The sequence below is a fragment of the Protopterus annectens genome, chromosome 12.part0, assembly GCF_019279795.1.
Source record: "Protopterus annectens isolate FY-2018-M chromosome 12.part0, PAN1.0, whole genome shotgun sequence".
Taxonomy (NCBI): domain Eukaryota; kingdom Metazoa; phylum Chordata; order Ceratodontiformes; family Protopteridae; genus Protopterus; species Protopterus annectens.
Genome location: NC_056746.1, coordinates 112,948,660 through 112,969,829, shown reverse-complemented (window position 1 = coordinate 112,969,829; position 21,170 = coordinate 112,948,660). Strand labels below are relative to the sequence as shown.

The 21,170-nt window shown below is 39.1% G+C and overlaps 1 protein-coding gene across 1 annotated transcript in view; it reads left to right on the top strand.

Moving 5' to 3' along the window:
• NFATC4 (nuclear factor of activated T cells 4) overlaps positions 1-21,170 on the top strand; it is a 2,196,128-nt gene that overhangs the window by 1,859,755 nt on the left and 315,203 nt on the right. The window lies entirely within an intron of this gene.

Below are 21,170 nucleotides of genomic sequence, written 5' to 3'. Positions count from 1 at the left end.
AGCTTCTATATTTTAAAATAGAAGCTATATTACAACTATCATTCAGTCCAGGATAGGAGAAGGCATCTAATTGTAGCTGCCACTCCAACTCACGGGTCTCTAAAATTAGGGATTGCGGTCCACCCCTAATGTCAAATTTAACATTGTCAATGCCCATAAATTTAAAACTGTGGCCACAATTACTCAAAATGTGTTTAGAGAGGGCATTATCGCTCCTCTTGTTCTTAATGGCATAAATATGTTGGTAAATATGGTCCCTAAATCGCCGGTCAGTCTTACCAACATAGAATGCATGACAGCATTCACAAAAAGCCACATACACAATGGACTTAGTGTTACAATTTATTTTGTGGTTAATTGCATACTTCCTCTCACCAATGAAGAAAGAATTTCCCACACATAAATAAGAACACCATTTACAACAACCACAACTAGAAGTCCCTTTTTGTCTAACCATAAAATCAGTTGGTTTATTATGTTGTAATAAGTCCTTAAGGTTATTACCTCTTTTAAATGTGAATAGAGGTGTTATACCTAACTTTTCATGTAACCCGGCATTTATGATAAAATACCAGTTTTTACGAATGACTGAACACAAAGACCCAGAGTTCATGTTAAAAGGAGAAATAAAGCCAATGGAGAAATTTTTCTTATTGTAAGTGTTAAAGGCCACACCACTATTTAAAGTGGGTGATGTTGACCTCACCAACGAGTTAGGTGATGCAGTGCAATTCACAAGGGAAGATTGATGTTCAATAGGTGACAACAAGGGTACATAGGTGCCATTCAACCATTTGGATGACACCTCCCGAATTAAATCAGAAATAAAGTCTACAGGGTAACCACGGTTTAAGAACATATCAAACAACAGTGAACATTCTTTATCAAAAGCGTCCTCTGTGCTGCACATACGGGCAGCCCTGACCAATTGACCCTTGACAATAGAGCGCTTCTGCCTCCAAGGATGGCAACTTGTAAAATGCAAAAACGAGTTGCAATAAGTTGCCTTCCTAAAAATGGAGGAACAGAATCTGTAGTTAGTGGTGTCTTTAATTAACTGAACATCAAGATAATCAATCTCAGATGATGAAAAGTGATGCGTGAATTTTAAAAATTGTGTTGAAGAGTTCATATATGCTAGTAAATTCAAGGCATCATCTTCACTCCCTTTAAACAGCATAAATACATCATCAAGAAAGCGGGTATAGGTCTTAGAGTGCTCTACGAAAATGGGATGGTTAAAAAGATATTTTCTCTCCCAGTAGGCGACAAACATGTTATCTACACTGCTGCCACATGGGGAGCCCATTGCTATACCCTTCTTTTGGAGATAGTAATTATCTTCAAACATGAAAAAGTTATAGGACAAAACTATATCAAGTAGAACCGTAACCAGAAAAATGTCATTATTACATGCCCCACATTCCCTGAGCATGAGCTCGATCCATTCAACAGCCTCTTCGTGTGGTATTGATGTATAAAGATCTACCACATCAATAGTCAAAAAATTTAGGCTGCTGTCAAATTGAATTTCATTGATCAAGCTCAAAAAGGACCATGAATCTTTACAAATTTGGGGAATAGTTTTCAAATATTTTCCAATAATGCTATCGATAAGGCGGGCGCATGGATGTGTGATAGAGCATCTTCCATCCACTAGAGCACGCATAGGTGGATCAGTAAGGCTCTTGTGAATTTTAGGGATCCCAAACATGACAGGGACCTTGGGATAGGAAACATCAATGAAATTGTAAATGTCAATGTTAATCCTGCCCTCAAGGTACAAATCCCTAAAATAGCCTTTGATTTTGTTGTAAGAACTTGTTAATTCATTTAACGAAGAACTTTCATAAGCTGGTGAGTCTAATACTTGCAGCATTCTAGTGGTGTATTCCGCCCTATCAAATATAACTAGACCGCCTCCCTTGTCTGGCTTAATCACTCTAACTGCCATGCTACAAATTTTATTCAAAGCCAGAATTTGATCGGGAGAGATATTTCTAGTAGCCCCTTCCCCCCTATTTGTTGTGGATATTTGTCTAAAATCCAATTCACAGGCCTTTTCAAAGGTAAAGAGAGAGGGGTGTAGAGGGGGGGTTGAAGGAACTTGCTAACTTCAAATGAGGCACATCAGCAGGCAAATCATTGTTGAAAAAAATATTTAGGTTGAGTTTACGTACAAACAGTTTTAAATCCAATAAGGTTTTTGCTAGCTTAAATTTGTGGTCAGGAACAAAATTAAGACCTTTAGCCAACAACTCTATCAATACTTCATCAACAATAATGTCAGAAAAGTTGTAAACAAAAAAATCTCCCTTTAAATTAGACAAAACTAACAGAGTTTGCTTAACCTCAGATGTACCATCTATTTGGTTAACATTAAGTTCAGTCAATTCCAGTTCTTGTTCCTCTGGTATCGGTTGCCCTTCTTCCCTAAAAAAGACTTCTGGTGATTATTGTTGTCTTTCTTACTAAAAGATTTGATTCTATTGCTTCTCCTCAGCCCTTGCTCGTTGGTTTCTTCTCCTCCATCACTACTAGGGCCTGCATCGGTGAGAGGTTGTGCAACCCCCTCCCCGTTCCCATTTGTGTTTTCCGAAGCTTGAGGGCTGTTCTCCATGTGATTACCAGATCTGTTAGCTCTTTTAAACAGATTCAAGTAGGCAGTCTTAGTCTGATAGGCATTTCTATCTCTCAATAGCTTTTTGAGTTTGTTAGCTTTCAATTTAACTAACAATGAATCAATGCTAGTAAAAGTCCGGTTGTAGTCAAATTTGTATCTAAAAAAATTGACATCAGCTTTAATATTGTCATCAAGTTTTGAAGCTTCATCAAGTAAAACATTTATATGCTTGGAATAATTCTTGATCATAAGCTCTAACAGTTCTGCCCCTTGCTTGTTAAACAATGCCTCCAACTCAGAAGTAAATGTACTGTCAGTAAATAATCCTGTAGGTGTAAAGGAACTGCGTAGTCCCTTAGGTATGACACCTTCAGTTAAACACTGTTGAAAATAAGAGACTTCCAATTGGAGTTTCTTGATTTTGAGTAATTTTGTATCCAGAGCTTTCAAATTGATTGTTATAGTATCAAAAGAGTTACCTGGACTGAAAGAATCTACCACCGGTGCACCCGACACTGTAGGTCCGCCAAAAGAAAAAGAATTCAAGTTCTTAGCCCATTCGGACATAGAAGGCACTCCAATAAGTGGATCAGCTACTCCAGCCCCTTGTTGGATAATAGGATGAGACGTAGAATTAATTTGAGAGCCTTCTTTGGCTCCACCGTTCCTATTATTGCTAGTATTGGCAATGTTAGCAAAATTGGGCACCCGCCCATTGTTGTGCGACTCACCAGAAAGAAGATTCGCTGCCCCTATTGAAAAAGGGGGAGCAGGCAAAGTCGTACGTTGTAACTGCCCAGCTGGGATATCAGCATTACTAGTTCCGGATGATTGAGTGTTGCCATCAAGTGTACATGAAGTGTTAGTCTGACCTTGACTAACGCTAATTCTTTCAATAAAGTCCAACCAGGAATTCATGACATCTAACCATTGGGACAGCGCTACCATTAGCGCTTGGATGTTAACTTGCTCACGAGAGTTGTTTGCACTGTTAGTGCCAAAAATGTTAGGTGAACCCGGGCTCGACGGTGCACTAGAAGACATACCAAACTCAAAAAAGGAGCTACAAACTGTTGAACAAAACAAAAGCGTCCGAGCGAGCCAAGAATTAAAATAAATGTAACGCACTTTATTTAACCAAATAACAGCTCCCGTTAATACAGAAGCTTCATCAGCAATAACAGGGCGCCAACTCCCATAATTTAAAAACTTCTAAGTGACGTGTAATTGATGTCACTTCCAATTAAGTAGTTCAAAACATATTTAAAACAACATGTCTTAATAAAAATGTGTATGATTAAAACATGTATAAAATATATAAAGATATATATAACAAAATACAATAAAACAAGTAAACAATTACATACTACTACTTAGTTAAGTTACTGATTGTAGGTAATATGTAATAAATCAAGCAATATGTGGACTTTTCCTCAACACTTCAATCTTAAAACAACATTACTTAAACAGTGTTAAGTGAAGCAGCCTATTAAACCTTGCTGTTAAATACAATTCTAACCAAATTGAACATTAATTTGGTGGCTATACTACAGTGTCAGTTACCTGAGATAGCTTCTATATTTTAAAATAGAAGCTATAGTACAACTATCATTCAGTCCAGGATAGGAGAAGGCATCTAATTGTAGCTGCCACTCCAACTCACGGGTCTCTAAAATTAGGGATTGCGCTCCACCCCTAATGTCAAATTTAACATTGTCAATGCCCATAAATTTAAAACTGTGGCCACAATTACTCAAAATGTGTTTAGAGAGGGCATTATCGCTCTCTAAAGAATTTCCCATTTTGAATGGCACCTATGTACCCTTGTTGTCACCTATTGAACATCAATCTTCCCTTGTGAATTGCACTGCATCACCTAACTCGTTGGTGAGGTCAACGTCACCCACTTTAAATAGTGGTGTGGCTTTTAACACTTACAATAAGAAAAATTTCTCCATTGGCTTTATTTCTCCTTTTAACATGAACTCTGGGTCTTTGTGTTCAGTCATTCGTAAAAACTGGTATTTTATCATAAATGCCAGGTTACATGAAAAGTTAGGTATAACACCTCTATTCACATTTAAAAGAGGTAATAACCTTAAGGACTTATTACAACGTAATAAACTAACTGATTTTATGGTTAGACAAAAAGGGACTTCCAGTTGTGGCTGTTGTAATTGGTGTTCTTATTTACGTGTGGGAAATTCTTTCTCCATTGGTGAGAGGAAGTATGCAATTAACCACAAAATAAATTGTAACACTAAGTCTATTGTGTATGTGGCTTTTTGTGAATGCTGTTATGCATTTTATGTTGGTAAGACGGACCGACGATTTAGGGACCGACCAACATATTTATGCCATTAAGAACAAGAGGAGCGATAATGCCCTCTCTAAACACATTTTGAGTAATTGTACAGTTTTAAATTTATGGGCATTGACAATGTTAAATTTGACATTAGGGGTGGACCGCAATCCCTAATTTTAGAGACCCGTGAGTTGGAGTGGCAGCTACAATTAGATGCCTTCTCCTATCCTGGACTGAATGATAGTTGTAATATAGCTTCTATTTTAAAATATAGAAGCTATCTCAGGTAACTGACACTGTAGTATAGCCACCAAATTAATGTTCAATTTGGTTAGAATTGTATTTAACAGCAAGGTTTAATAGGCTGCTTCACTTAACACTGTTTAAGTAATGTTGTTTTTAAGATTGAAGTGTTGAGGAAAAGTCCCACATATTGCTTGATTTATTACATATTACCTACAATCAGTAACTTAACTAAGTAGTAGTATGTAATTGTTTACTTGTTTTATTGTATTTTGTTATATATATCTTTATATATTTTTATACATGTTTTAATCATACACATTTTTATTAAGACATGGTGTTTTAAATATGTTTTGAACTACTTAATTGGAAGTGACATCAATTACACGTCACTTAGAAGTTTTTAAATTATGGGAGTTGGCTGATGAAGCTTCTTTATTAACAGGAGCGAAAACGCTGTTATTTGGTTAAATAAAGTGCGTTACATTTATTTGAATTCTTGGCTCGCTCGGACGCTTTTGTTTTGTTCAACAGTAGAGGATCTGATAAGGGCCAAATAAAGTGACATTATAACTTCCTTGGATCTGGATGCCATGCCTTAACTTATATGTTGGACGACATACAATGATTTTCTTATTGCCTTGGCCACATGTTGGTCAAAGGCCAGATTACTGTCTAAATATTTTCACAGATCCCTCACTACTGTATCAGCTTCTAGGGATGTCTTATAAGTGGAGTATTTAGCCTGGGTTGGAGTTTCCAAAAAAGGCACTTTAATGCATTTCTTGGCATTCAGTTTTAGTACATGACTTTGGCACCAGTCATTTGTCTAGGTTAGAACTTCTTGTAAGATGTTTGTGTCATGAGGGGATCTGTGATAGTTCCCAGTCTGCAGTCATCCATGAAGGTGGCCAGCCAAAGGCCCTTGACATTAGTCTTTACCTCTGACAAATAGATGTTAAATAGGAGCTGTCCCAGTTCAGAGCCATGAGGTACTCCACTGGTGGCCATTTTCTTAGTGGAAATGGTATCACCAATTCTGACTTTCTGGGTCCTATCTGTGATCCAGCTGGCAATCCAGTGAGTTATGTAGTGGTTTATGCCCAGTTCATTGAGTTTGCTGACTATATTCAAGTGTTGTATATCCTTAGTCAGGTCCAGGTAGGTGGTCTGCACCATTTCCCCTCATCCATTGCCTTGGTGACCTTCTCAAAGAAGCCCACCAGGTTTAATAGGCATGACCTGCCCTTGACTAAGTCAAACTTGGTTAAGTCCAGTGTCTGAAGGCTGCCTATGTCTGTGTTGATCATTTCATGGTAATTCATTCCATGGCTTTGCATATTAGAGTAGTTAGAGTAATAGGCCTTTAGTTTCCTGGGTCTGTTGATGGTGCATCCTTATGAAGTGGGACAACCATTGCAGTCCTCCACTCTCATGGTACAAAGCCTGATCTGATGTTGTCAATCTTCATTTTATCTTTGAGAGATGGGTCCGGTTCTGACTTAGCCATTACTACAGTTCGCACTAGCCAAAAATTCTGGAACTTCACCTCTACCCACAATCTTACAATTACCTCCAAACCTCATTTGCCTCTTTTCCAAAATGGTTGCATTTTGCCAGTGCTCTCTCGAGTTTCAGTGGGTTTAGGTAAACCTTGATTCTATTTCTTAGAGATTTCTCTCTACTTCTTTCTCTCTTCTTGATCGTATACCCTCTGCTGTAATAATTTATCTATTTTCCCTGTTTTTCTTGCACGTGGTGTAAATTAAATGTCATTGTTGATATTCTTTCCCCGTACACATTAGTACAAGTATCATCGTTGATAGTTTTCCCCTTCACTTTCTTTCTCTTACAAAAAAAACTTTCTTTTCTCTCTCACTCTCTGTTAAGCTTTCTGTGTGAGTGCACATGTGAGTGACTGTCTTCAGCCATAGTTTTGACAAGGCAGAGAAGGATAAGGCCTCTTCTGGTTTTTAAAAATGCCAGAAGTGTGGCCACAAAATTCCATTTTCTGGTTTTCATTCCCTTTGCATTTACTGTTTGGGTCCCATTCATTTGCAAGAGGACTGCAGCATATGTCATGTGTTCAGTCATCGAACCCTCGTTAAGAGATGAAATAAACTTATTTTGAAAAGTTTTAGTCCCTCAGCTTTTAGTGAAGCCTTATCTACTACAGATAAAGCCAAAACTGATGTTTCCTCCCCTCCATCCTCATCTTCCATGGACAAAGGAAAAAGAGGAGTCTCTTGGTTCTGACTTCTCTGTTGGTTCCAAGACCTAAGAGATTGAAACCCAAATTTCAATTCCAAAATTATCAGAACTGGAGGTCTATGGCTCTAAATTACTAGTGTCAACTACTGCTCTAGCACTTACAACTATGACAAGTCCTTTGACGACAACATTTCTGCTCCTCCTACCATGACTAAAATTTTTGATTCAAAGGCGATTTTTCCAAGAACTTCCTATTCACCATTTATAGACCCTTTTGCTGATGAGCTTCCAGAAGTTTTTCTTCAGAGTCCTAAATCTCCTTCAATTTCATCGGTCCACTCCACCAAAAGTCTTTCTGATTTCGATGTGGAGAGACTTCTGAATAAAAATGTTGCGCTAGAGGACTTACAGTTTCCCTTTTAGTTCAGACCACTTCAGGTCATGGAACTGAGCCTTCTTTCACCCCATTGATCACTCCTCTTATAACCACCTCCAAAACCTTATAGTCTTTTGTTCTGAATTTCAAAGCACTGACTATATCATTACCTGAATTTTTCACATCCTCGCAACTGGTAATTCTCCTGAGCTCTCGAAGCTGTAGCTACCCTGTTGCTTCTTGGGGACAGGACTTGACTTCAGGCTTTTAGGAGCCATCCCTGCACCTCAGAGCTTCAGCTTGACCTAGCTTGGCTCTGGCTTTTGTCTCATGGGTCAGTTCTTCAGAGCAGGGAGTGATTCCAGTCCCAAGGCAGTCTACCTTGGTTCTGGGCTTCTATCTCTCTTCTGGGGGACCAGCCACCAAGGTAATAAAGAGGGCCGTGTACAGTGACTCAGTCAGTACCTTCTCCCCCAGAACAGTTACACCACTGGCTCTGTTATTCCACCTGTCTCTCCACTGGAAGAGCAGGTGCTGAAGTCTCAGGTTTCTCAGACTCAAGTTCTGTCATCTTCTAACACCTCCCCAGATTATCCCCCTGAAGCACTTGGACTCCCCCCAGGAATCAGTCACCAAAGACACAGATTTTGACGAGGGGGAAGGGTCCCCTTGGTCATCACCTAAAGATGTCTCCTCTGGGGACATCCTAGTAATTTTTAAAACAAAGGGGTGGCTGGAAGTCCCATAACCCTTCCTCAGAGGAATCTGTTTGTGTGCAGGCTTTCGGCACCTGCCCGTCTACCTCTTGGTTGACCTCAGCAACTGATGAACTCATTCAGTTGATTTCACAGCAGGCATGGAAGACTCCAGAAACCATCAAACCCATCCCCAAAAGACCTGACAAAATATTATCTGGCCCTGAAGATAAAAAGTTCTGGGCCAAGGGGTTAGTGCTGAATGCCATGGTTGTAGCAGCCACCACAAAAAGGAACTCACTGAGGAGCACTCATTTGTCCATCTTCCCAACAGGGAGTTTCAGGCTATGGACAAATTTGGGAAGCAGGTCTATGTTTAATCAACCTTCTCTCTAAGGTCTCCGAACTTCTTGACACACTTTACAGGACTTCAACAGGATCTGATTAAGAAATTGTCAGATACCCTGGTGGGAGCTGTAGCTGAGGGAGTCCAAGAGAAAGTTGTTTCCCAGCTAGACACCCTGGAGTCTGTGTCTAATTTGTCCATGAGTCTAATCACACATACAGCTGAAGGGACTTCCAAAGCAGCAGGTGCAAGCATAGCCATAAGGAGACACACCTATGTGACTTTGCAGAACCATTCAAGTCTTCTTTCATGAGAAGGATGGTAACACCCTTTCTACCATGGGTGTACATTTCTCCACCCTCCTAAAGGTCATTTTCTAGGAACCAGAGGAATGGTGGAAAGATGTGGTTCAAAAAGTCCCAAGGGCCTTTCCAAGACACATGTGGAGGTAGTTCCCCCAGGGGCAGGGGAGAACCAAAATGGAAGACACTGTCCTCATGGCAGAGGTGGTCTGCAAAATCAGGGCTTCTGGGATTCCTTTCCAAGGAAGCCCTTTCAGTACTCATGAAGGCAGACCCAATTTTCTTCCTCTGGAGGCAGTCGGTGGGCACTTGTCTTTGCACCTAAGTGCCTGGCTAAACATAACAAATTTCTGGATGCAATGGATTGTATCCAAAGGCTATATCATTCCCTTTACTCATTTCCTCCTTTACACAAGAAAATCCCTGCTGCCCCCCCCCCCCCCCCCCAGTCAGAGGGATTCAGCAGTGCAAGCAATCCAAAAACTGAAAAACTGCTGGACAAAAAAGTCATCCATGAAGTCCCACCAGACTATAAATGATCCTGAACCAACTCAAGATTCTTTTTAGTGCTAAAAAAGACAGGGGACTGGAGATTGATTCTGGATCTCAGGGCACTGAACAAATCAGTTTGGCAAGCAAAGTTCCAGATGGTCACAGTACAGTTGATTTTTCCCTTTCTGAAGAAAGATGACTGGATTTGCTCAATAGAGCTTTGGGGTGCATATTACCACATAAAACTGGACAAACGCTGCAGGAAGTTCTTCCACTTCCAGCTGAGAGCCAGTCATTACCAATTCAGAGTGCTGCCCTTTGGTCTCACCACAGCCCCCAGGGTGTTCATCAAATGCATGGCAGTAGTAGCAGCTCACTTGAGACTGCAGGGATTCAGAGTATTTCTGTACTTAGACAACTGGCTCATAACCTCCTTGACCAGGCATCAATTGGCAGCAGCCAGAAATTACACTCTCAATATCTGTGCCCATCTGGGGATTACAGTAAATCTCAAGAAATCCCATTTGATGCCAGTGCAAAATTTAGAATTCATAGTGGTTGTACTAAATATGGAGATGACTATAGCATCCCTTCCTCCAGAGAGGCTTCAAAGAATTATGGTACAAATTCAGAAAATAATCCACAGAAAGAGGGTTCCTGCTTGACTAGTTTTGCAAATGCTAGGGTCGACGACAGCCTCAGTAACTCTAGTACCTCTATGTGGGTTTTGTACAAGAATTAATGGCTACTAGCTTCTTAGTGGTATGATGAGGTGCATGGCAAAGAGAGAGGTGGTGAAGGCTAAGGATAAGGCATATGAAGAGTTGTATAAGAGGTTGGACACTAAGGAGGGAGAAAAGGACCTGTACCGATTGGCTAGACAGAGGGGCCGAGCTAGTAAAGATGTGCAGCAGGTAAGGGTGATAAAGGATAATGAGGGAAACATACTTACAAGCGAGGAGAGTGTGTTGAGCAGATGGAAAGAGTACTTTGAGGGGTTGATGAATGAAAAGAATGAGATGGAGAGAAGGTTGGATGATGTGCAGATAGTGAATCATGATGTGCAATGGATTAGCAAGGAGGAAGTAAGGATAGCTATGAAGAGGATGAAGAACGGAAAGGCTGTTGGTCCAGATGGACATACTTGTGGAAGCATAGAGGTGTTTAGGTGAAATGGCAGTGGAGTTTTTAACTAGATTGTTTAATGAAATCTTGGAAAGTGAGAGGATGCCTGAGGAATGGAGAAAAAGTGTTTTGGTACCGATTTTTAAGAATAAGGGTGATGTGCAGAGCTGTAGTAACTACAGAGGGATTAAACTGATCAGTCGTAGCATGAAGTTATGGGAAAGAGTAGTGGAAGCTAGGTTAAGAAGGGAGGTGATGATTAGTGATCAGCAGTATAGTTTCATGCCAGGAAAGAGCACTACAGATGCGATATTTGCTCTGAGAGTGTTAATGGAGAAGTACAGAGAAGGTCAGAAGGAGTTGCATTGTGTCCTTGTGGATTTAGAGAAAGCATATGACAGGGTGCCTAGAGAGGAGTTGTGGTATTTTATGAGGAAGTCAGGAGTGTCAGAGAAGTATGTAAGAGTGGTACAGGATATGTATGAGGGTAGTGTGATAGCGGTGAGGTCTGCAGTGGGAGTGACGGATGTGTTTCAGGTGGCGGTAGAATTACATCAAGGATCAGCTCTGAGCCCTTTCTTATTTGCAATGGTGATGGACAGGTTGACAGACGAGATCAGACAGGAGTCCCCGTGGGCTATGATGTTTGCAGATGACATTGTGATCTGTAGTGAGAGTAGGGAATAGGTGGAGGAGACCCTGGAGAGGTGGAGATATGCTCTAGAGAGAAGAGGAATGAAGGCCAGCAGGGCTAAGACAGAATATGTGTGTAAATGAGAGGATGGATAGAGGAATGTTGAGGATGCAGGGAGTAGAGGTAGCGGAGGTGGATGAGTTTAAGTACTTGAGATCAACAGTTCAGAGTAATGGTGAGTGTGGAAGAGAGGTGAAGAAGAGAGTACAGTCAGGATGCAGTGCGTGGAGAAGAGTGTCAGGAGTGATTTGAGACAGACGAGTACCAGTAAGAGTGAAAGGGAAGGTCTACAAGAGGGTAGTGAGACCAGCTATGTTATATGGATTGGAGACAGTGGCACTGACAAAAAGGCAGGAGTCAGAGCTTGACATGGCAGAGTTGAAGATGTTAAGATTTGCACTGGGTGTGATAAGGATGCACAGGATTAGGAATAAGTATATTAGAGGGTCAGCCCAGGTTGGAAGGTTTGGAGACAAAGCCAGAGAGGGATGATTACGTTGGTTTGGACATGTGCTGAGGAGGGATGCAGAGTATATTGGAAAAAGATGCTAAGGATGAAGCTGCCAGGTAACAAGAAAAGAGGGAGGCCTAAGATAAGGTTTATGGATGTGGTGAGAGAGGACATGCAGGTGGATGGTGTGACAGAGCAAGATGCAGAGGACAGGAAGAAATGAAAACATTTGATCTGCTGTGGCGGCCCCTAACAGGAGCAGCCGAAAGAAGAAGAAGAAAAAGCTTCTCAGTGGTATATCCTTCGCCAACCATTGTCAGACCAAATTCTGATCACTAATTATTGCAAGACGGATCTTCTTTGATGGATGGATTCTAAACAAATTCTCCATGGTTGCCCCTTTGTTCTCCCAGAGCCCATGGCCATAGTGACCATGGACACCTCCCAGATGGAGTGGGGGGGCATTTTCTGTGCAAGACTTTCCAAGGCACTTTGTCTCCAATAGAGGCCACCTTGCACATCAGTGTTCTGGAGCCAAGAGCAGTGTTTCTAGCACTGCAGACCTTCCAGACATCTCTTCCTCAAGGGACAATTACAACTCAAATAGACAATATGTCAGTAGTTTGTACATCAACAAGCAGAGAGGAACCAAGTCTTAACCCCCTTTGTTGAGAAGCCCTCAGAATGTGGCAGTGGGCAATCTCTTCCAATCGCCTTCTAATAGCAACACGCATTTCGGGGAGTTTCAGTGTAATTGCAAACAAACTGAGCAGATGTATCCATCAGCCTCACGAGTGGTGCCTCAATCCAGACGTGGAGAAAATTATCTTCTATCAATTGGTCAACCTTGCTGCGATCTGTTTGCCTCCCTTCTAAACAACAAGTGCAGCAATTACTTTACCCTAATTCCCCCTCCATGGAAGTCACCCAGAGATGCTGTCATTCACAATTGGCCCCTCCAGTCTCCTCTATTCTTTTCCCCCAATACCTCGAATTCCAAAATTCTTACAGAAAGTGCTCAGGATGAAAATCATAGTAATCCTTATTGCCCCCTTTTGGCCTTGACAGATTTGGTTCCCCTTTCTTTGGCCTTATCTGATTTAACAACCCTAGATTCATAACCTGGTTCCAGAATTTCTGTCCCATCCAGACGGACTTGCTCACCCAAGACATTTTGAACCTCAAGCTGACAGTGTGGTTCCTCCAATTGCATTACATACATACATACATACATACATACATACGTACATACATACATAGACACATACATACATACACACATACATACATACATACATACATAGACACATACATACATACATGCATACATACATACATACATACAACAAATGTTTCAAGCATGGGAATTAAAGTCCTTCTAGCTTGCCAATATGCCAAAACAGTAGTTCCCATAATAAATGTCCAGGCTGTTCTTAAAAATATCTGAACTAGTACTTATTTTAATGTAATTTGGTAGTCTGTTCCAAGCATCAGCTGCTCTGTCAGATAATCAATTAGTACACTTCTCATTCCTATAGAATCTTCTACATAGATTATCTGATGATGTTGTAGTACATTTTGATAACCCCAAACATTCCCAGAGGTAGTTGTCCCTAAATGCCCTATATACCTGAATAAGATCTCCTCTTAAATATCTGTAAGAGACACTGTACAAGTTCAGATATTTTAGTCTTTCATAATAACTTAAATTTTCACATCCATGGATGCCCTTAGTATATTTCTGCGGTACTCTTTCCAGTTTATTCATGCTTGTTTTCCTACAGGGTTTCCATATTGTTACTCTATACTCAAGTTTGGGTCTAATGTAACTAACAAACAATGACTTCATTATGTTTGATTTCCTAGACTTTATAAATCTTTTTATACAACCTATAGTTCTATAACTATCATTAGCCAGTTGGTTGATATGATTAGAAAACTCATATCTGAATCTACCCATATACCCAGGTCCTTAAATGAGTCTACAGTTTCAATCACTGTGTGCTGTATTAAATATTCACCTTTCAGTTTATGTCTCCCAAATCCCAGTTTTTGATGTATTTATCAACATATTATTCTCCTGTGCCCAAATAGTCAATTTAGTCAAATTATTTTGCAGACATGCCTTATCTGTAACACTTGTAATCAGCTTACCCAATTTCAGGTCATCAGCATATAGACTGTAGAACACCTCAGATGAAAAAGTAAGGTCTGAAAGATTCAATCTAAACAAGTAAGGGCCTAGGACAGAGCCCTGTGGGACACCCTGACTGTAACCAAGGATTTCACCTGTCCAGTTGGTGTGTGTGATACTTGCCATGTCCTGTTTGTAAGACATACAGCTATCCATCTTATCAACAGTACATCAATACCTAGTTGTACTAATTAATTGATCAGTGTTTTGTGCACGACCCTGTCAAATGCTGAAGTTAAATCTATATAAATCGCATCACAGCACAAGTTTTCATCCATAGCTGTTATCATATTGTTATAGAACATCATGTTACAGGTGGTAATAGATCTATTTTCAACATATGCATGCTGATATATGGTTTCAAGTCCCAACCTATCCAGTTCTGACAATAATGTATCCAATATTACCTTCTCCATTATTTTTCCACAACATGAAAGTAGACTTAAGGGTCTACATGATTCTGGGTTTATCCTACTCCCCTTTCCCCTTAAAGACAGGTTTAATAAGTGCATGTCTCCAACCTTGAGGTATCTCCCCATATTTATATGACCTAGTGAATAATAAATGTAATGGCAGTGTAAGTTCTTGCTTAAGTGTTCTCAGGTCATTGTTACTTATTCCGTCTCCTCCCTGCAATTTGTTTGGATCCAGTTTGCACAGTTCTTTTTCAATATAATCTAATTTGATTCCAGTATCTTGGGTTACCTGGATGTCACTAGGACAACTTACCACCCCTTTTGTGAAGCCAAACTGTTTTGCATAAGATTTTGTAAATATATCTATAATCTGTTGTGTCTGAGAATAAATTTTGGAATCTGCACTCAGTTTATCAATTTGTGTATCTTTACTCCTTCCACATCTTATGTATCTATAAAAAGGTTTCCTGTTATGCTCAATAACTTTATATAAATTTTCTTCAAATCTTTCTTGATCTTGTCTAACACTATGTGTGATCTGTTTGTCCAGCTCGTTTATTTCAGTTTTCAAAGTTGTAGTTCGACCTCTCTTCCATTTCTTATATTTTTTGTCTCTCACCTTAATCAGGTATCTTGTTCTTATGGAAATATACCCCCCTGATGTTACATGCCTAGATCCTGATGTTAAACATTTTTTTTGACTTTTTGCACTCAAACAATTTCTCTTTCTAGACTTTCCACATTCCATCTGCAGTTTTTCCACTGAACACCTCACTCCAGTTAGTTTTATATAGTAACTGTTTTGCTCCCCTATAATCTGTAATTAACCTTCTATGCACTGTCTTAGATTTCAGTTTAGCAGAATTATCTAGCAACAAATTAACCTTTATGACCACATGATCACTGCACATCAGTGGTGGTAAAACTTGACTTAAAGTTACAGTAATTTCTTTGGCAACACAAAATAGCTAGCATATTCTGTCCCCTGATAGTTTTTTTTTTTACAATCTGAAGCATTTGTTGTTCCTGAATATACTCTGTGAATAATTTCTTTACTAATTTTGTTAAATCAATATTATTCCAGTCTGTTTCTGGTAAATTTAAGTCCCCAGCTAATATTATTCTTCCCTCCTGTGTTTCAAGTAAGAAATGTATAAATTCCTCTAGGTCATCTGCACTCGACTTTGGTGGTCTGTACACTCCAACAATTATTAGTTGCCAGGCGTCCTAATATTTCCTTCCCAGTACACCACATTTTCTTGTTGGCTCATAAACCTTCCACTCGTAAACTGTACTCTAGCAAATGGAAGAGTTTTGTCATTTGGGCCCAAGAAAAACATATTAATCCCTTTTCTGTTTCTCTGGAGCATATTTTAGATGTCCCATCCTCTCTTTTCCATGCTGGAGCTTCCCCTTCTACCATCAGATTAGAAATTGCAGCTAACTGTAATTTCCATGATAGTTTAGAAGAACATCCTTTAGCCTCTCATAGACTTTGTAAATCATTCCTAAGAGGCATGCTTTTGTTTAAACTCCCTTTCAAGATCCAGTGCCTCCTTGTGATCTAAACTTAATGTTACAGGCCGTAATACATTCTCCATTTGAGCCCTCTGTGGAATGTGATCTCAAATTTTTGTCTTTGAAGACACTGTTTTTGGTAGCTGTAACCTCTGCCAGAAGGAATTCAGAGATCCAGGCCTTATCATCTGAACCTCCTTATTTGATGTTCCACATGGATAGAGTTTCTTTACAAACAAACCCCTCCTTTATACCCAAGGCAGTCTCAGAGTCTAACATCAATCAGATGATTAATTTACAATATTTCAACTAAACCTCATACAGAAAAGAAAAATGGGTATATATTAGTTCCTCACAATATGTATTCATTGACAGTTAAACAACAAAGTTCATTACAGCAAAGCATGGACTTTTTCCCAGGGTTAGGAAGCACTGGACCATCACCAGACATTTGCCCTTTTCCCCACTGTAGTGCAATGTCAGAGTTGGTATATATAGTTGGGGAGTGTTGGGGGGTGGGTTTGATTTAGTGCAGTGTGTGTTCCTAACCCTGGGAAAAATTATATGCTTCCCTCTAATGAATTTTGCTGTTTAGTTGTCACTGAATACGTACTCGATGAATACGTATTTTGAGGACCTAATATAGACACAAGAAAAACAAGTATTTATAGGAGTGTCCATTAACCGACAAGTTATTGAAGTTATTATCCATTGCATTAAATCTAAAATGCAGTTATTTTTATTTGTCAGGCAGATCTCTACATTTTGTCCATGCAAGAGGTAATCCTAGTTGTTCTTGACTTAATTGTATTGATTTCCAGGTGACAGACTTCAGTTACAATATTTATAAATTCTTTAAAGGAGGGTTTAGATTTGTTCTTCCAATTCTGAGTTATAACCTTTCTCGCTATAGATGGCATAGAACAAAAAATATGAGATTTCATTTTTTAACACATAGAGGAAAAGGAGTGTTAAAAAGGATTAGTGATTTAGATAAAACAAATTTATTTCCAAAAAAAGCCTGTAAAAAGAGATTAATGTTATTCCAATAAGGTGTTAAGACAGTACAGTCAAAAAACATGTTTTGCCAATCCGCTTTAAGTTCTTGTTTACATCGCCAACAAACTTGCTTCTGCTTGAACATTAATTAAATGTTATGTTCTGTGAAGAAATACTTATGCAGAAATTTCCAAGTAAAGAGATTCCATCTGCGAGATGCAGTACGTTTATAGATATTAGAATTATTTTGTATCTTCTTGCCTTAGAGGTCTATTAATAATTTGGGTGAAATAGTTCCAACAATAGTCATTGCAGCTTTTTGTTTCTCTCCTTGCAACTCTACATAATTTAGATAAGAGACCCTGTCCCTATGTGTTTTGCTGCATTAAGAATGTTAGCTATTCAATTATTTTGGGATATGATCTCTTATCCTTGGTTGCTTTAACTTAAGTTCCCCTTCTACATGTTGTCTGCAGGACTGTACATCTACCCACATGTCTTTATCTAAATTATATTTGTTCTTAATATAATCAACAGAATGTATAGTTCCATCTGTCATTAATTGAAACCAATATAGCAGATTTTTCTCTTTAAATGAGATCATTGTTTCTAACTTTGAGGTGGAGATGTTATTTTGGGTATACGCCATAGGAAATATAAGGAAAATCCAAGCTTTATATGCTATATATAACATTTTTTAAAGTGTTTAATATAGTAGAAATGAAATAGGAGTCACTTGTTTGGTGACTTTTTCCTATAAGGTAATCCTTTAATAACCGATGTAGACTGTTATTTAGTATGAGATAATTATTAGAATATCTGTCATATTTAGAGTTTATAAGATTTCCTAAAACTCTTTCTACCTTGGTGTGTAAGAGTTATTAATCCAAAAATCTATCTATTTTTACAACTGATAACAATGAATATAAATCTAGATCTGGTAGGCCTTTCCCTCTTTCTGTCAAGATAGATAAGCTCTCTTCCATCATGAAGAAATGTTTATTCCATTTATCTATTAGATTCTTTATATTGTTTATACTGTTAGTACAATTATAATTTATTATATTTTTAATGTTATCTGTTATAATTATTCCTAATGAATTATTTTTCTTTTCTTTGACAATATATTTAATGAATTTATTTTGATTCAATTCTTATTTGTATTTACAGGTAGGATTTTTGTTTTGTCATTGTTAAATGTTAAACCAGATTTTCTTTGAAATACATCCATTGCTAAGAAAACTGCAGACAGAAAATTATCATTGTCATTTAATGTCAGTAGGATTTCATCAGCAAACAGTTGAATTTTAGAGTTTAAATTCTCATTTATGTTAATTTTATTTACTTTTTTATTATTTATTTATTTTACATTTGTTAACCGGGTTAGTCTGGCTGAGCTTTTGGCTCATTTTCAGCAGAGACCCGGGGAGAAAAGCTCTTCAGGACTAGAAAACAATTTATTAAACTTTAGTAACATAGTAGTAACAATCAGCTATAGGATCTTACAAGTAGAGACCTGGAGAGAAAAAAGTTCCTCAGGCAATTCAGTAATACAGAGTATTAACAACTGGCAGACAAGTATGTGAGTTGTTACAAACAAGGTTTTAAACAATTAGCAGAAGAAAATGTGACTAGTTACAGTATTATTTAAGCTGCTTAGAGCAAAATGAGTTAACAGTTAGGCAGATGCTTATTTAAAGTGGGTAGGAGCTAGTTGTTTAGGAGTTTGGAAACAGGAAAGGAAAGTAAGAATGGCTAGTAGGAGATGTAGGGGGGCTAGTAGGAGATGTAGGGGGGCTAGTATGAGATGTAGGGGGGCTAGTAGGAGATGTAGGGGGGCTAGTAGGAGATGTAGGGAAGGGAGAGTACAGGAGACAGACTAGACAGGTAGGTTGTTCTGAGACTGTAAGAATTAAGAGTGGTTGGAGACAGAGGAAGGGAAGAGGTAGAAGAGGCAGGGGAATAGTGTTAGAGATACATTAAGAGTGAGGTGGTGAAATAGGTGAAAGGATGGTGGTTTCAGGGTGATTGGCTACAGTGGCAAGACCACTTTGTTTTTAAGTATTTCCTTGTTGCTAATTTGAAACTTTTGCTGTGCTGGAGGGATTTTATTTCCAAGGGGAGTTTGTTCCAGGATGTAGCTGGGTTATAGTTATAGAGAAGGCAGCCTATTTTGGTTTTGGGTTTGTAGATGTCTAATAATTCTTGATTTGACCTGTGTAGCGTCCTTGCAGGGGAATATTTGGATATGATAGTGGAGAGGCTGGGGCAGAAGGAGGGTTGAAAGAGGATAGAGTAGATGATTTGTAGTTGGTATAGTTGGAGCAGCTGAGGGAATTCTAGACAGTCTAGTTGCTGTAGTGTTAAGCAGTGGTTTGACTTGTAGGTTTGGTTAACTGCAAATCTGGCAATCTTATTATAGGTAGTTTCAAGCTTGGAAATAAGTGTAAAATTTAGGTTTGTGAATATGTGGAAGTTGTAAAGGAATGTTGGGAGTAATAAAGCCTGGGAGAGAGTTATTCGTATTTCTTGCTACGGAAAAGGTGTCCAAGTTTCTGATGAGTTCTTTTTACCGAGTTAGTAATATGGAGATCAAAATACTGTGATGGTGGTGGTGATGTGGTAGCATTGTGGCCTCATAGTAAGACGTTGTCCTTTTCAATTCTCAGATTTAGCTGAGATGATAGTGTTGTTGCAGGATAAGATGGTAAATGTACTTTTGAGTGTGGTGATGTTTTTATGGAGGAAGAGTAGGAGCTTAGTTCTTTTTTTTTTTTTGATTAAGTATTAGTTTGTTATCACTAAGCCAAGTCTCAGTGGTGTGGAAGGATGCCTGGGTAGTTGAGTGGAGGTCAGTTGGGTTGTCAGCAATGGTTATAACAGTTGAGTCATCAGCATATTGCACAAGAGATGACTGGGGACAAGAAGAGTAGAGCAAGTTGGTGAAAATATTAGAGTAGTGGTCCAGGTATGGACCCTTGGGGGCTCCCATTTGTACAGTGAGAGGGAAGGATCATGCAGAGAGCCATTTAAATGATTGCTGGTGGGTAGAGAGATAGCTGGAGAACCAGGAGATAGTAGGGGGAGAAAAATGTAAGTTAGTGAGTTTATCTAAAAGGAGTGGGTGAGAGACACTGTCAAAGGCTTTAGGAAGGTCAAGGAATAGGCATGAGACAAGTTTATTGTTATCACGAGCTAGGGAGACTGTGTTGATAAATGACATGCGTGCAGTAGTTGTACTATGCTTGGGACGGAAACCATGCTGTGGGGGTGTGAGACGTTTTCCTGGTGAAGGTAATGCATTACCTGCTTGTGAATGCATTTCTCTAGGATTTTTGAGAGTGGAGAGAGTATGGCAATCAGTCTGAAGTTGGATATGTCTGAGGAGTTGCCCCCTTTGTGAATGGGTAGAGTAAAGAAATTCTTCCATACAGTGGGGGCATAGGATTCAGAAATGGATCGGTTAATTAAGATGGATACAGGATAGGCAAGCGGTTCAGAGGCAATCTACAGGAAGTAAAAGGGTAGCTTGTCAACAGATGGGTTTATGTTTAGACAGTAATGACTTTACATAGTTGATACTGCTTTTAGAAAAAGGAGTTAGGAGGGTTTGGAAGAGGTATAGAGTTTGTGGGGTGCTAGTGTTGTTTCTGGGGGGGGGGTTATTATTGAGGTTATTGAGTTTATAAAATGATGGTTAAATTTGTTGGCTATGTCTTCAGGTGTTGCATTGGGACATGGGTTAGGAGAGGAAGGGTTTCCTGGATGAAGAGTCTGTTTAATAGAGCTCCAGGATGTCTTTGGGTCTGATTTAAGAGTAGAGGGAGGATTGGCATAGAAGTTTATTTTGTCATAATGGATGTTTTTTTTATTTTATTTCTGAGTTCTTTATATTTCTGAAGAAGAGAAGGGGTCCTAGTTTTAGTCCACATTTTCCAGTCCTATCCCGGTCTTCCATGAGGCTCTGATAGATTTAGTGAGTCAGGGAGCAGAATTAGATTTGATTCTAATTGTGTGAAGAGGAGCAAGGGAGTTAAGAATGTTTAGGAATGCAGTGTTGAAGGAGTGGACAGCTTCATCTAAAGGAAGAGTGGTGAGGTAAGACCAGTTAATTTTGGGGAGTTGGTGAATAAAGGAGTTAGGACAGAAATGAGAAAGTGAGCGGGTAGTAATACATTTG